This window comes from Oncorhynchus mykiss, chromosome 11, assembly GCF_057628025.1.
Source record: "Oncorhynchus mykiss isolate SJ-2025 chromosome 11, ASM5762802v1, whole genome shotgun sequence".
NCBI lineage: Eukaryota > Metazoa > Chordata > Actinopteri > Salmoniformes > Salmonidae > Oncorhynchus > Oncorhynchus mykiss.
Window position 1 is genome coordinate 79,669,184 of NC_143032.1, and position 17,898 is coordinate 79,687,081.

The following is a 17,898-nucleotide window of genomic DNA, read 5'->3' on the forward strand; positions in this document are numbered from 1 at the left end:
CAAACCCATCGTCACTGGACCAGACAGGACTAGCGAATAGTACTCTTCACTGACAAGTTGCAGTTTTGTCTCACCAGGGGTGATGGTCGGATTTGTGTTTATCATCAAAGCAATGAGCGTTACACTGAGGCCTGTACTCTGGAGCGGGATCGATTTGGAGGTGGAGGGTCCATCATGGTCTGGGGCAGTGTGTCACAGCATCATCGGACTGAGTTTGTTGTCATTGCAGGCAATTTCAATGCTGTGCCTTACAGGGAAGACATCCTCCTGCCTCATGTGGTACCCTTCCTGCAGGCTCATCCTGACATGACCCTCCAGCATGACAATGCCACCAGACATACTGCTCGTTCTGTGCGTGATTTCCTGCAAGACAGGAATGTCAGTGTTCTGCCATGGCCAGCGAAGAGCCCGGATCTCAATCCCATTGAGCACGTCTGGGATCTGTTGGATCGGAGGGTGAGGGCTAGGGCCATTCCCCCCAGAAATGTCTGGGACCTGTTGGATCGGAGGGTGAGGGCTAGGGCCATTCCCCCCAGAAATGTCCGGGGACCTGCAGGTGCCTTGGTGGAAGAGTGGGGTAACATCTCACAGCAAGAACTGGCAAATCTGGAGCAGTCCATGTGGAGGAGATGCACTGCAGTACTTAATGCAGCTGGTGGCCACACCAGATACCAACTGATCAGTCAGATACTGACTGTTACTTTATATTTTGACCCCCCCCCCCCCCCCCTTTGTTCAGGGACACATTATTCCATTTGTTAGTCACATGTCTGTGTGTTCATACAAATATTTACACATGTTAAGTTTGCTGAAAATAAACACAGTTCACAGTGAGAGGATGTTTTTTGTTGTTGCTGAGTTTATGTATGTATGTATGTATGTATGTATGCATGTATGTATGTACAGTTGAAGTCGGAAGTTTACATACACTTGTTGGAGTCATTAAATCTCATTTTTCAACCACTCCATACATTTCTTGTTAACAAACTATAGTTTTGGCAAGTCGGTTAGGACATCCACTTTGTGCATGACACAAGTAATTTTTCCAACAATTGTTTACAGACAGATTATTTCACTTATAATTGACTGTATCACAATTCCAGTGGGTCAGAAGTTTACATACACTAAGTTGACTGTGCCTTTAAACAGCTTGGAAAATTCCAGAAAATGATGTCATGACTTTAGAAGATTCTGATAGGCTAATTTACATAATTTGAGTCAAATGAAGGTGTACCTGTGGATGCATTTCAAGCCTGCCTTCAAACCTAGTGCCTCTGTGCTTGACATCATGGGAAAATCAAAAGAAATCAGCCAAGACCTCAGAAAAAAAATTACAGACCTCCACAACTCTGGTTCATCCTTGGGAGCAATTTCCAAATGCCTGACGGTGGCACGTTCATCTGTACCACCAATAGTACGCAAGTATAAACACCATGTGACCACGCAGCCGTCATACCACTCAGGAAGGAGATGCGTTCTGTCTCCTAGAGATGAACGTACTTTGCTTCAAAAAGTGCAAATCAATCCCAGAACAACAGCAAAGGACCTTGTGAAGATGCTGGAGGAAACAGGTACAAAAGTATCTATATCCACAGTAAAACGAGTCCTATATCAACATAACCTGAAAGGCCACTCAGCAAGGAAGAAGCCACTGCTCCAAAACCGCCATAAAAAAAGCCAGACTACGGTTTGCAACTGCACATGGGGACAAAGATCGTACTTTTTGGAGAAATATCCTCTGGTCTGATGAAACAAAAATAGAACAGTTTGGCCATAATGACCATCGTTATATGTGGTGCACTTCACAAAATAGATGGCATCTTGAGGACAGAAAATGATGTGGATATATTGAAGCAACATCTCAAGACATCAGTCACGAAGTTAAAACTTGGTCACAAATGGGTCTTCCAAATGGACAGTGACCTCAAGCATACTTCCAAAGTTGTTGCAAATGGCTTAAGGACAACAAATTCAAGGTATTGTAGTGGCCATCACAAAGCCCTGACCTCAATCCTATAGAAATATTTTGGGCAGAACTGAAAAAGTGTGTGCGAGCAAGGAGGCCTACAAACCTGACTCAGTTACACCAGCTCTTTCAGGAGGAATGGGCCAAAATTCACCCAACTTATGATGGGAAGCTTGTGGAAGGCTAGGTTTGACCCAAGTTAAACAATTGAAAGGCAATGCTACCAAATACTAATTGTGTGTATGTAAACTTCTGACCCACTGGGAATGTGATGAAAGAAATAAAAGCAGAAATTATTCTCTCTACTATTATTGTGGCATTTCACATTCTTAAAATAAAGTGGTGATCCTAACTGACCTACGACAAGGAATTTTTTACTTGGATGAAATATCAGCAATTGTTAAAAAACTGAGTTTAAATGTATTTGGCTAAGGTGTATGTAAACTTCCGACTTCAACTGTATGTATGTGTGTAGAGGAAGGAACGTGCTGAATTAATAGTAGCTTGCAAAACAGTGGCTGTAAGTTCTTGAAACGGCTTGTTATGTGTACATAGAAAGGAAGCGATGGTGTGTATGTCTTACAAAACTAAAGAAGCTTCTTCTAAATATAGTAGAGTAGGAAGGGGGAAAGAAAAAGAGTGTGAGAGAGAGAGGAGAGAGAGAGAAAGAGAGAGAGTGAAAGAGAGAGAGAGAGAGGAAGAGAGAGAAAGTGTGTGAAAGAGAGAGGAAGAGAGAGAGGAAGAGAGAGAGGGAGAGAAGAGAGAGAAAGAGTGAAAGAGAGAGAAAGTGTGTGAAAGAGAGAAAGTGTGTGAAAGAGAGAGAGAGAGGAAGAGAGAGAGAAAGAGAGAGAAAGAGAGAGAGAAAGAGAGAGAGAGAGTGAAAGAGAAAGAGAGAAAGAGAGGAAGAGAGAGAAAGTGTGTGAAAGAGAGAGAGAGAGGAAGAGAGAGAGGAAGAGAGAAGAGAGGAAGAGAGAGAAAGTGTGTGAAAGAGAGGAAGAGAGAGAGAGGAAGAGAGAGAGGAAAGAGAGGGGAGAGAGAGGAGAAAGAGAAAGAGAGAGGAAGAGAGCACAACAGATACCAAACAGCAAGGAGAGAGAACAACAAGGGCTTCTGTTTCCAGTAGAGGTTCAAGTGGGTCATCTTGTCTGCTCCTGCCTTTTGGGTCGTTCCACCTCAAAAAGCACCAGAAAGAGGACTTCAACACCCACCATCTCAGATTGTTCTGAAACTATTTATATCGTTAGAAACAGAAGATTAGCATTTCTGAAACTTTATTTTGCTGAAATATAATTTGATCTCTGAGAAATTAAGTGAATTGATTGCACCCACATTGGCCATTTTAAGTTAAGGGATTCATATAATCTTCAACCTCCGATTTGGACCATAATTCTTCCTAACTATGAGTAAGACATGAGGCATCCAATAAAATGATCAATAGCCACCCACGGATCCCCCCACAAGCCACACCAATCCCACCCCAACAACCAGTATACGTTATCAGTTCTCTATGTCTGACAAATAGCACGGAGTATTTCTTCTTCATACTATGCAATGTATTCCCTATGAATCTGCCGATGGTCTTTGCCCCCTTGTTCTGAGAAATGTCCCATTGAAGTCAAATGCATTATTTACCATAAATAAGTGTGAAAGTACAAGGTTTTGCCCACTAGATGCCACTGTTCCTGCTACTGCCAAACCCTTTAATCCATTTAGCTGGTCTCTTGTGTTTTTATTTTTTATTTTTTTATTTCACCTTTATTTAACCAGGTAGGCTAGTTGAGAACAAGTTCTCATTTGCAACTGCGACCTGGCCAAGATAAAGCATAGCAGTGTGAACAGACAACACACAGTTACACATGGAGTAAGTAAACAATTAACAAGTCAATAACACAGTAGAAATAAAAGGGGAGTCTATATACATTGTGTGCAAAAGGCATGAGGAGGTAGGCGAATAATTACCATTTTGCAGGTTAATAACACTGGAGTGATAAATGATCAGATGGTCATGTACAGGTAGAGATATTGGTGTGCAAAAGAGCAGAAAAGTAAATAAATAAAAACAGTATGGGGATGAGGTAGGTAAAAATGGGTGGGCTATTTACCGATAGACTATGTACAGCTGCAGCGATCGGTTAACTGCTCAGATAGCAGATGTTTGAAGTTGGTGAGGGAGATAAAAGTCTCCAACTTCAGCGATTTTTGCAATTCGTTCCAGTCACAGGCAGCAGAGAACTGTAACGAAAGGTGGCCGAATGAGGTGTTGGCTTTAGGGATGATCAGTGAGGTACACCTGCTGGAGCGCGTGCTAAGGATGGGTGTTGCCATCGTGACCAGTGAACTGAGATAAGGCGGAGCTTTACCTAGCATGGACTTGTAGATGACCTGGAGCCAGGGGTCTGGCGACGAATATGTAGCGAGGGCCAGCCGACTAGAGCATACAAGTTGCAGTGGTGGGTGGTATAAGGTGCTTTAGTGACAAAACGGATGGCACTGTGATAAACTGCATCCAGTTTGCTGAGTAGAGTGTTGGAAGCAATTTTGTAGATGACATCGCCGAAGTCGAGGATCGGTAGGATAGTCAGTTTTACTAGGGTAAGTTTGGCGGCGTGAGTGAAGGAGGCTTTGTTGCGGAATAGAAAACCGATTCTTGATTTGATTTTCGATTGGAGATGTTTGATATGAGTCTGGAAGGAGAATTTGCAGTCTAGCCAGACACCTAGGTACTTATAGATGTCCACATATTCAAGGTCGGAACCATCCAGGGTGGTGATGCTGGTCAGGCGTGCGGGTGCAGGCAGCGAACGGTTGAAAAGCATGCATTTGGTTTTACTAGCAAGTGAATACTAGTGTTGATTAAATGGATCACATTTTCTTTGCAACTTTGGGTAGAAAACCAATAGCTTTTGACAAAATACATTTTGTGGTCATCCTCACAATTCAAGCCATTCCATGAAAGCACTTCAGTTTGTCCAGGAAACGGCCCCTGTGTTTGGGATTTATTAGTCTGGATTAGACCATCCCTGGTGAACAAGCAAACTATCAGCCTACAGCTGTTATAATCGTTTCACGGTTATGGTCTCCAATGGCGCCTTCGGGAATGTAATCACACCCTTTGACTTTTTTCCTCCACATTTTGTTGTGTTACAAAGTGAGATTAAAATGGATTTACTTGTCTTGTTTTTCAAAGATCTACACTATATACACTCTAATGTCAAAGTGGAAGGAAACATGCAAAAACATGTTTTTATTATTAATAATAGAAAATAAAACACATATTTTGATTATATAAGTATTCTACCCCCTGACTCAATACATATTAGAATCACCGTTGGCAGCGATTACAGCTGCGAGTCTTTCTGGGTAAGTCTCAAAGAGCTTTGCAAACCTGGATTGTACAGTACAATATTTGCCCACTATTCTTTTTTAAATTCATCAAGCTCTGTCAAAATTGATCATTGCTAGACAGCCATTAATAACTTCACCATGTTAAAAGGGATTTTCAATGTCTATACTAATAGGTGCCCTTCTTTGCAAGAGGCATTGGAAAAACTCCCCTGGTTTTTGTGTATGAATCTGTGCTTGAAATTCACTGCTCAATTGAGGGGCCTTACAGATACTTGTATATGTGGGGCAGAGAGATGGGGCATGTAACGGTTTTCTTTATGAGAAGGAGAGTCGGACCAAAATGCGGCGTGTCTATTGCAATCCATGTTTAATGAATTAACACACTAAACACAAACACTACCAAAACAATAAACTTAACAAAACCCGAAACAGCCTATACTTGTGTATCCTAACACAGAACAATGACATCAGGACACTAAGGACAATCACCCACGACAAACTCAAAGAATATGGCTGCCTAAATATGGTTCCCAATCAGAGACAACGATAAACACCTGCCTCTGATTGAGAACCACTTCAGACAGCCATAGACTTAGCTAGAACACCCCACTAGCTACAATCCCCACACATACACACCACATACAAAAACCCATGCCACACCCTGGCCTGACCAAATAAATAAAGATAAACACAAAATACTTTGACCAGGGTGTGACAGAACCCCCCCCCTAAGGTGCGGACTCCCGAACGCACCTCAAAACAATAGGGAGGGTCCGGGTGGGCGTCTGTCCATGGTGGCGGCTCCGGTGCGGGACGTGGACCCCACTCAATCAATGTCCTAGTCCCTTCTCCTCGCGTCCCTGGATAATCCACCCTCGCCGCCGACCATGGCCTAGTAGTCCTCACCCAGAACCCCACTGGACTGAGGAGCAGATCGGGACTGAGGGGCAGCTCGGGACTGAGGCAGCTCGGGACTGAGGGGAAGCTCAGGAGTGAGAGGAAGCTCAGGAGTGAGAGGAAGCTCAGGCAGGTTGATGAATCTACCTGGCTGGCTGGTGGTTTCGGCAGATCCTGGCTGACTGGCAGATCCTGGCTGACTGGCAGATCTGGAAGAGTCTGGTCGACTGGCAGATCTTGAAGAGTCTGGTCGACTGGCAGATCTGGAAGAGTCTGGTCGACTGGCAGATCTGGAAGAGTCTGGTCGACTGGCAGATCTGGAAGAGTCTGGTCGACTGGCAGATCTGGAAGAGTCTGGTCGACTGGCAGATCTGGAAGAGTCTGGTCGACTGGCGGATCTGGAAGATTCTGGTCGACTGGCGGATCTGGAAGATTCTGGTCGACTGGCAGATCTGGAAGAGTCTGGTCGACTGGCAGATCTGGAAGAGTCTGGTCGACTGGCAGATCTGGGAGAGTCTGGTCGACTGGCAGATCTGGGAGAGTCTGGTCGACTGGCAGATCTGGAAGAGTCTGGTCGACTGGCAGATCTGGAAGAGTCTGGTCGACTGGCAGATCTGGCTGCTCCATGCTGACTGGCTGCTCCATGATGACTGGCAGCTCTGGCTGCTCCATGCTGACTGGCTGCTCCATGCTGACTGGCAGCTCTGACTGCTCCATGCTGACTGGCTGCTCCATGCTGACTGGCAGCTCTGGCTGCTCCATGCTGACTGGCTGCTCCATGCTGACTGGCAGCTCTGGCTGCTCCATGCTGACTGGCTGCTCCATGCTGACTGGCAGCTCTGGCTGCTCCATGCTGACTGGCTGCTCTGGCTGCTCCATGCTGACTGGCTGCTCCATGCTGACTGGCTGCTCCATGCTGACTGGCGGCCCTGGCTGCTCCATGCTGACTGGCGGCCCTGGCTGCTCCATGCTGACTGGCGGCCCTGGCTGCTCCATGCTGACTGGCGGCCCTGGCTGCTCCATGCTAACTGGCAGCTCTGGCGGCTCCTTGCAGACTGGCAGCTCTGGCGGCATCCTGCAGACAGGCAGCTCTGGCGGCTCCTTGCAGACTGGCAGCTCCTTACAGACTGGCAGCTCTATGCAGACTGGCAGCTCCTTGCAGACTGGCAGCTCCTTGCAGACTGGCAGCTCTATGCTAACTGGCAGCTCTATGCTAACTGGCAGCTCTATGCTAACTGGCAGCTCTATGCTAACTGGCAGCTCTGAACAGGCGGGAGACTCCGGCAGCGCTGTAGAGAAGGAAGGCTCTAACAGCGCTAAACAGGCGGGAGACTCCGACAGCGCTGGAGAGGAGGAGGGCTCCGACAGCGCTGGACAGGCGAGGCGCACTGTAGGCCTGATGCGTGGTGCTGGCACTGGTGGTACTGGGCCGAGGACACGCACAGGAAGCCTGGTGCGGGGAGCTGCTACCGGAGGGCTGGGGTGTGGAGGTGGCACAGGATGGGTTAGACCTTGAAGGCGTACTGGAGATCTTGAGAGCGGTGCTGGCACAGGACGTGCAAGGCTAGGGAGGTGCACAGGAGGCCTGGTACGTGAGACTGGCACCATCTTCACCAGCCGACTAACACGCACCTCAGGACGAGTATGGAGCGCTGACCCAGGTGCCATCAAATCCCCGACACGCTCCGTCGGGCGAATTCCATGTTTAAAACACCAACACAGCAACTCCCTCATTTCTCTCTCCTCCAATTTCCCCATTAACTCCTTCACAGTCTCTGTTTCGCTCACCTCCAACACCGGCTCTGGTCTCCTCCTTGGCTCCTCACGATAAACAGGGAGAGTTGGCTCAGGTCTGGCTCCTGACTCTGCCACACTCTCCCTGAGCCCCCCCCCAAGAAATTTTTGGAGCTGACTATGGGGCCTCCGTCCGCGCCGCCTTGCTTGCTTCGCAAACTCCATTCTCCTATATCCTTCCGCGCACTGCTCCATCGAATCCCAGGCGGGCTCCGGCACTCTCCCTGGGTCGACCGCCCACCTGTCTATCTCCTCCCAAGAAGTATAGTCCATACTGTACTCCACTTTGGGCTGTTCCTGCCTGTTGACACGCTGCTTGGTCCCTTTGTGGTGGGTGATTCTGTAACGGTTTTCTTTATGAGAAGGAGAGTCGGACCAAAATGCGGCGTGTCTATTGCAATCCATGTTTAATGAATTAACACACTAAACACAAACACTACCAAAACAATAAACTTAACAAAACCCGAAACAGCCTATACTTGTGTATCCTAACACAGAACAATGACATCAGGACACTAAGGACAATCACCCACGACAAACTCAAAGAATATGGCTGCCTAAATATGGTTCCCAATCAGAGACAACGATAAACACCTGCCTCTGATTGAGAACCACTTCAGACAGCCATAGACTTAGCTAGAACACCCCACTAGCTACAATCCCCACACATACACACCACATACAAAAACCCATGCCACACCCTGGCCTGACCAAATAAATAAAGATAAACACAAAATACTTTGACCAGGGTGTGACAGGGCAGTCTGTAACGATCGTCGTAGGTGGAAGAAGGAGAGGACCAAGGTGCAGTTAATTACGCTGAACACTAGAACAAAAATAACACAAACGGAACAGTCCTGTCTGGGACAGAGACAGAAAACAACTACCCACAAATCATAGTGGGAAAACAGGCTGCCTAAGTATGGTTCTCAATCAGAGACAACGATCGACAGCTGCCTCTGATTGGGAACCATACCAGGCCAAACACATAGAAATACAAACATAGAATTCCCACCCCAACTCACGCCCTGACCAACCTAAAATAGAGACATAAAAAAAGGACTAAGTTCAGGACGTGACACAGTCATTGTTAAAAAATCCTGTTAAACACTATTATTGGACACGGATTGAGTCCATGAAACTTATCTGACATGTTAAGCACACGTTTGCTCCTGAAGTTATTTAGGCTTGCCACAACAAAGCGATTGAATACTTATTGACTCAAACAAATTAATCAAAAATGAAAAGCGGAAATTGTATTATTTTTTTAATTTTGTACATATTTCCACTTTGACATTATGGGGTATTGTGTGTAGATCGGTGAAACAAAATCTCAATGTAACCCATTGTAAATCCAGGCTGTAACACAACAAAATGTGGAAAAGTTCAAGGGGTGTGAATACTTTCTGAAGGCACTGTAGTGTTTTATAATGGTAATAGGTTGGGTTTAATTTCACTAATCACACTAAATATAGAGATATGTTTTCTAATCATTTTATGACTGCCATGCAATGGTTTATCATTGTATGATTTTATTAGAGTTATCATAACCTTTTAAACATGTTTTGGGATTGTAGGAAACGTCTTCATATGAGAATTGTACCAAATGAAATCCAATTTAATGGGTCACATACACATGGTTAGCAGATGTTCATGCGAGTGTAGCGAAATGCTGGTAGGGATAGCACTCTCAGAGAGCTGACTATTGTTGGACTATTCCAGGAGAGTTGGGTTGATGAATTAGGTTGGGATTGGTGTGGGTTGTGGGGGGGTCTTTGGGTGGCTTATTACCATTTAATTGGATTCCTCATGTCTTACTCAACTGTAGGAAGAAGTTTGGTCCAAATCGGATGTCGGGTATTATATTTACTGAATATTGAGTGAATCTTAAAAATGAAAAGGGCCAATTTGGGTGCCAATCAACTAGCTTCCTTTCTCAGAGATCAAATTACATTTTAACTAAATAATGTTGCGGTAATGCTAATCTTATCCATTTCTAATGATGGTGGGTGTTATGACTGAAATAACATGGAATTAATTTGGTTTTATTTGTGGACTCAAATCAAATCAAATGTTATTGGTCACATACACATGGTTAGCAGATGTTAACACGAGTGTAGCGAAATGCTAGTGCTTCTAGTTCCGACCATGCAGTAATATCTAACATGTAATCTAACAATTCCACAACAACTACTTAATACACACAGATCTAAGGGATGGAATAAGAATATATACAAGAATATATATATGGATGAGCGATGACCTAGATGGTATGGAATACAGTATATACATATTAGATGAGTAAGGTAAGCTATGTAAACATTATTAATGTGGCATTATTAAAGTGACTAGTGATCCATTTATTAAAGTAGCCAATGATTTTGAGTCTGTATGTAGGCGGCAGCCTCTTCGTGTCAGAGATGGCTGTTTAACAGTCTGATGGCCTTGAGATGGAAGCTGTTTTTCAGTCACTCGGTCCCAGCTTTGATACACCTGTACTGACCTCGCCTTCTGGATGGTAGAAGGGTGAACAGGCAGTGGCTCGGGTGGTTGTAGTCCTTAATTATCTTTTTGTCCTTCCTGTGACATCGGGTGCTGTAGGTATCCTGGAGGGCAGGTAGTTTGCCCCCCGGTGATGCGTTGTGCAGACCACACCACCCTCTGGAGAGTCTTGCGATTGTGGGCGGTGCAGTTGCCGTACCAGGCGGTGATACAGCCCGACAGGATTCTCTAAATTGTGCATCTGTTAAATTTTGTGAGGTTTTTAGGTGACAAGACACATTTCTTCAGCCTCCAGAGGTTGAAGAGGCACACTGTCTGTGTGGGTAGACCATTTCAGTTTGTCCGAAACTTTCCACCTTCTCCACTGCTGTCCCATCGATGTGGATAGGGGGGTGCTCCCTCTGCTGTTTCCTGAAGTCCACGATCATCTCCTTTGTTTTACTGATGTTGTGTGAGAGGTTGTTGTCCTGACACCACACTCCAAGTGCCATCACCTCCTCCCTGTAGGTTGTTTCGTCGTTGTTGGTAATCAAGCCCACTACTGCTGGGTCATCTGCAAACTTGATGATTGAGTTGCATGGCCACACAGTCATGGGTGAACAGGGAGTACAAGGGGGGCTGAGCACGCACCCTTGTGGGGCCCCAGTGTTGAGAATCAGCGAAGTGGAGATGTTGTTTCCTACCTTCATCACCTGGGGGCGGCCTCTCAGAAAGTCCAGGACCCAATTGCACAGGGGATGGGTTGAGACCCAGAGCCTCAAGCTTAATGATGAGCTTGGAGGGTACTACGGTGTTGAATGCTGAGCTGTAGTCGATGAACAGCATTCTTACATAGGTATTCCTCTTGTCCAGATGGGATAGGGCAGTGTGCAGTGTGATTGCGATATCATCATCTGTGGACCTATTGGGGCGTTATACAAATTGAAGTGGGTCTAGGGTGGCAGATAAGGTGGAGGTGCTATGATCCTTGACTCGTCTCTCAAAGCACTTCATGATGACAGAAGTGAGCGTTACGGGACGATAGTCATTTAGTTCAGTTATCTTTGCCTTCTTGGGTACAATGGTGGCCATGGATTCAAGCCTCACTTGCAAAAGAGATCTTATACTCTAAAAATAAAATAGTCAAAAGTAATTATTTCACCTCAGTTGAGCAATGATGCAAACTATAGAAGATAAGCTTTTGTATCTCAGTAGAGAAGGCAGGAGGCCACCCCCTGTTTACCACACACACACTGCCCCTTTAAGAGCCCTTGTTCACATCAATATAGGAAAACAGGGGGTGGCCTCCACCCTCAAGGCCCTCCCTTTTTCAAGGGTGTCTGAGTACAGCTGAACAGAACGAAGCATAGAACATCCTGTTCACACACAAAACACACTGGCACCTCCACATTACACAAAACAATACACACACATACACTTGTCTATACAGACACACACTCTTGGCTCAAACACATACACTCCCAAAACAGCCTTTAACTGTGTGTGTGTGTGTGTGTGTGTGTGTGTGTGTGAATGAATGTGTGTGTGAATGTGTGTGTGTGTGTGTGAGAATGTATGTGTCACTGCCGTCTTAAGCAATGGAGTCTTGGTGACAGGCTCCTCCAGCTCACAGGATGGAATGTCCTGGAAAAAAACATGTGGCCTATTCATGGAGCGACGCAAATAAGCCCCCCCCCCCCCCCCCCCCCTCTCTCGCAAAAATGGACATGCCCCCAGGATGAGTGTGTGTGTGGTTAAATCTTTATGTTCACCTTAGTTCTTCTTTGATCTGTTGGTGGGTGGTGTGTGTGTTCACGTGTGTGTGTGTGCATGCATGTATGGGGTGTGTGTGTGTGTGTGTGTGTGTGCCATGGTCCAAGCCTGAGGGATGGAGAGAGAGAGTGCTTTGCTAACGACTGGCTTATAAACTAAGCCTAGCGCTGTGGGATAAGTACAAAGTAAAAACATACTATACAGGCTCTATACGGTCTCCATACAGGCTCTATTCATACACAGGCTCTATTCGGGCTCTACACGGGCTCTATTTGTACACGGGCTCTATTTGGGCTCTACACGGGCTCTATTTGGGCTCTACACAGGCTCTATTTGTACACGGGCTCTATTCGGGCTCTATTCGTACATGGGCTCTATTTGTACACAGGCTCTATTTGTACACGGGCTCTATTTGGGCTCTATTTGTACATAGGCTCTATACGGGCTCCCCACTGGCTCTATTCATACACAGGCTCTATCCGGGCTCCATATGGGCTCCACATGGGCTCTACACAGGCTTTATTCATACACAGGCTCTATACAGGCTCTATTCATACACAGGCTCTATACGGGCTCTACACAGTCTCTATTCATTCATGGGCTCTACACTGGCTCCATAGGGGCTCTATAGGGGCTCTATACAGGTTTTATTCACACACAGGCTCTATACGGGCCCTACACAGGCTCTTTACGAGCTATATTCGTACACAGGCTCTATATGGGCTCTACACAGGCTCTATATGGGCTCTATTTGTACACAGGCCCTATACGGGCTCCACACAGGCTCTATATGGGCTCTACACGGGCTCTATATGGTCAAGCGGCAGGGTAGCCTAGTGGTTAGAGCGTTGGACTAGTAACCGGAAGGTTGCAAGTTCAAACCCCCGAGCTGACAAGTCTGTCGTTCTGCCCCTGAACAGGCTTTTCCTAGGCCGTCATTGAAAATAAGAATTTGTTCTTAACTGACTTGCCTAGGTAAATAAAAGGTAAAATAAAAAAATATGGGCTCCATTCGTACACAGGCTCTACTCGTATATGGGCTCTATTAATACACAGGTATTTTGTTAGGATCTGACAGTTGAAGGGTTTGGTTTGGTAATGAACACAGAACATTGTGTGTGTGTGTGTTTACAGTGTCCTCTCAGCTGATGTGTTGTTGAGTCAAAGCAAACAGCGTTTCTGAACCAGCCTGTGGAGAGTTTATCTTTGTTTGTGACTGATTCCCACACACACTCCTAAAGTTAGAGAGAACATAACGTTTGTTGTTGATGATTAGATCTGGATGTTTGCAAACGCCATCATTATGATGATGTGGCCGATGACAATTTGCTTATTGAAAGTCCACTATCTTTAAAACTTGACTGCTGATCATTGCTCATAGTAGTTTGACCTAGATAGTTTGTGGGTCATGCATTGATATGTAGGCTACGTGTGCCTTTAAAAGGTCTGTTCGCAACGCTGTTGATGTTTATGTAGTCTGTCCGCGAAGAGATTGTAAATGTGGTTTAATTCTCTCAACGATCCCGATCCAGGCTACACGTGTTGTAGAGCAGCAAAGTGCTTAATTTGACGTTTTTAGTTTACACTCACACACACACACACACACACACGATTGACTGTCTGTGAAACATTGATTTCACTCTGTCACACATGAATCAATGCATTGAATAGTGCAGTCACTTCGGCTACATACACCCTTAAATAATCATAATTTGTCCTCTGTGGGGTCCCACCAGGTCACTAGTAGAGAAGACTACATCACATAAGCCTTCACACTGAGGATGTCCAGGACTGTGGACAAGCATGTTTAGAACAGCCTGTAGGTCTGTCTGTAGGGGGTTTGTATGTACAGTGCCTTGCGAAAGTATTCGGCCCCCTTGAACTTTGCGACCTTTTGCCACATTTCAGGCTTCAAACGTAAAGATATAAAACTGTATTTTTTTTGTGAAGAATCAACAACAAGTGGGACACAATCATGAAGTGGAACGACATTTATTGGATATTTCAAACTTTTTTAACAAATCAAAAACTGAAAAATTGGGCGTGCAAAATTATTCAGCCCCCTTAAGTTAATACTTTGTAGCGCCACCTTTTGCTGCGATTACAGCTGTAAGTCGCTTGGGGTATGTCTCTATCAGTTTTGCACATCGAGAGACTGAAATTTTTTCCCATTCCTCCTTGCAAAACAGCTCGAGCTCAGTGAGGTTGGATGGAGAGCATTTGTGAACAGCAGTTTTCAGTTCTTTCCACAGATTCTCGATTGGATTCAGGTCTGGACTTTGACTTGGCCATTCTAACACCTGGATATGTTTATTTTTGAACCATTCCATTGTAGATTTTGCTTTATGTTTTGGATCATTGTCTTGTTGGAAGACAAATCTCCATCCCAGTCTCAGGTCTTTTGCAGACTCCATCAGGTTTTCTTCCAGAATGGTCCTGTATTTGGCTCCATCCATCTTCCCATCAATTTTAACCATCTTCACTGTCCCTGCTGAAGAGAAGCACGCCCAAACCATGATGCTGCCACCACCATGTTTGACAGTGGGGATGGTTTGTTCAGCTGTGTTGCTTTTACGCCAAACATAACGTTTTGCATTGTTGCCAGAAAGTTCAATTTTGGTTTCATCTGACCAGAGCACCTTCTTCCACATGTTTGGTGTGTCTCCCAGATGGCTTGTGGCAAACTTTAAACGACACTTTTTATGGATATCTTTAAGAAATGGCTTTCTTCTTGCCACTCTTCCATAAAGGCCAGATTTGTGCAATATACGACTGATTGTTGTCCTATGGACAGAGTCTCCCACCTCAGCTGTAGATCTCTGCAGTTCATCCAGAGTGATCATGAGCCTCTTGGCTGCATCTCTGATCAGTCTTCTCCTTGTATGAGCTGAAAGTTTAGAGGGACGGCCAGGTCTTGGTAGATTTGCAGTGGTCTGATACTCCTTCCATTTCAATATTATCGCTTGCACAGTGCTCCTTGGGATGTTTAAAGCTTGGGAAATCTTTTTGTATCCAAATCCGGCTTTAAACTTCTTCACAACAGTATCTCGGACCTGCCTGGTGTGTTCCTTGTTCTTCATGATGCTCTCTGCGCTTTTAACGGACCTCTGAGACTATCACAGTGCAGGTGCATTTATACGGAGACTTGATTACACACAGGTGGATTGTATTTATCATCATTAGTCATTTAGGTCAACATTGGATCATTCAGAGATCCTCACTGAACTTCTGGAGAGAGTTTGCTGCACTGAAAGTAAAGGGGCTGAATAATTTTGCACGCCCAATTGTTCAGTTTTTGATTTGTTGAAAAAGTTTGAAATATCCAATAAATGTCGTTCCACTTCATGATTGTGTCCCACTTGTTGTTGATTCTTCACAAAAAAATACAGTTTTATATCTTTATGTTTGAAGCCTGAAATGTGGCAAAAGGTCGCAAAGTTCAAGGGGGCCGAATACTTTTGCAAGGCACTGTATGTATGTATGTATGTATGTATGTATGTATGTATGTATGTGTGTGTGTGTGTATGTATGTATGTGTGTATGTGTGTGTGTGTGTGTATGCACATGTAATATGTTTGCAAATGCAATGTTATCTTGCCCTGCTTGTGAAGACAAAGGGAATATCCCTGCCGCACTGCACAATCAAACCAGACATTACGTATCAATGCATGAGCTGATCCACACACACACACACACACAGAGAGACACACGCACACACAGAGACACACGCACACACACAGAGACACACGCACACACACAGAGACACACACACACACACCTACATCACTGCACTTCTTATCACAGTAACAAAGGTTACTCGCTTGCTGCATGAATGTGTGCAACATAGCAGCAGCAATAACCGCAACATTGCAGGTTTAGGTCAGTATCAGTCCACAGCTGCGGTCTATCTCCCGTTGCAGATGATAGCCTCTCTCCAATGCAATCCCATCTATCTAACAGCAGCAGCTCCCCTTACAGAACAATGAAACCTGGCTAGTGCTTTGGATGGCGGGGTTCCCTTACCTCTCTTAAAAGATTAGTTACAGCGATATTATTCACGGTTGTTCAACCGCCACGATATCGTCATCAACTCAGATTTATAGCATGTGTGGTGGTGGTGGGGTGATCCCTCGCTCATATAGGATTAGGCTACGACCTACAGACAGCACAGTGCACAGTACAGTACCAAGCGTAATGCATTGCATCTGTATGCAGTTAAGCGAAGGCACGCATGCATTGCAGACTGTGTGTATTCAACACACACGCCCGTTTATAATGGCAAGTCGGGAGACTTCATCTCCTTGTCCTTATTCTGCACACGCACGCACCCCCGGCGCGCACATACTTTTTTTTTTTCCTTGTGAAGAATGAGGATGGCAAACAAAGCAGAGGAACGCCCCCTGCGAAGACACACAGTAGTTTACTTATGTGTGTGTGTCATGACTATGTCATCTGGGCTAGGCTGAATTTCAAATGCCCAAGAAAATCATTCAATACGACAACACTCTAAACTACCATGTAGCCAGCTGCCTAAATAAGATTGAGGTCTTGCATCATTTGTATGTTTTTCCACAAAGACCACTGTCCACATTTAAAACCCCGAAATACACATTTAGTTGTTATAACGTCCTTACAATAGTACACTAGTATTGACACCGTGTTTTTACAAGAGCAATCCTAAATGTAAGCAGTTAATCAGCCGTTAGCTAGTTTACAGAACATAATTCAGTGACCATGAAAAAGCTTTGTTACTCACCAGAGCAGTAACTACCAAGCTACATGAAGGGGACGACAGGCTTCACACGAAAAGGGTTAATTAACGAGACATTTCCTTCATCTCAGGAGCGGAGTTTAACTTTTTGCTTTTTATCTTTGCTTCAGGACAGCCCTGTCCGATTTCACATGAAGTGTCTCTTTTCACATTTAAAGATCAATCGGATTGCCATCAAAACCAACGTTAGCTATCTTCGAAGAGAAGTTGATTGCATCGTTGATCATGGAATTTTTCCGTCTCGTCTTGTCGTCTCTCCTCTCCTCTCTGACCACATAGCTTGCTAGCTCCGTTGCTTGCTGGCTATTTTTGCATTTATCTGCTTTTCTGCGCTTTAGCTGTTTTCGCCCTCGCCCATGAAATAGCGCAGTGTCCCTTTAAACAGGTCGTCACTAGCTACCACAGCCACAAAGTCATAAACCCCGCCTATTTATACAATTTATCTTCTTAAAATCTGATTTTAAACCCTAACCTCAACCCTAACCTTAACCGCACTACCGACCCATAACCTTCAATTAATACCAAAACGCAAATAGTTTTTTTCCCCATTAATTTTCACAATATTGCCATTTTGACTTTGTGGCTGTGGTAACTATTGAAAATCCTTTAAACAACGATATTTCCGGGGTTTGCTGAAAAATAAATAGGGGTGGAGTTTACGGCCAGCTGGGCACCTGTCATTTAAGCGATTGGTCAGTTGGATTTCCACGAACCAACCAGAGTTCGCAAATTTTTGATTTAACAAATATATTCAAATATCTCTCAAGATCATTAGTTTAGGCGTTTGTGACGTTTTGCTAAGACACGCCCAGTACACGTGTTATTTGTCCCCCGCTTCTCCTCCAGAGGTGCGTTCAGTTCGCTTGAACGT

At 45.0% G+C, this 17,898-nt stretch overlaps 1 protein-coding gene across 2 annotated transcripts in view; it reads right to left on the minus strand.

Annotated features, from left to right (window-relative positions):
- Positions 1-17,436, minus strand: part of LOC110535124 (uncharacterized) — a 67,237-nt gene extending 49,801 nt beyond the window's left edge. Inside the window, exon 1 of one of the 2 annotated variants that reach the window (XM_090191216.1) lies at positions 17,013-17,436. The gene's annotated coding sequence lies outside the window, so the exon portion shown is untranslated. The remainder of the gene's footprint in view (positions 1-17,012) is intronic. The other variant, XM_090191215.1, reaches the window with a different exon arrangement.
- Between the last annotated feature and the right edge of the window lie 462 nt (positions 17,437-17,898).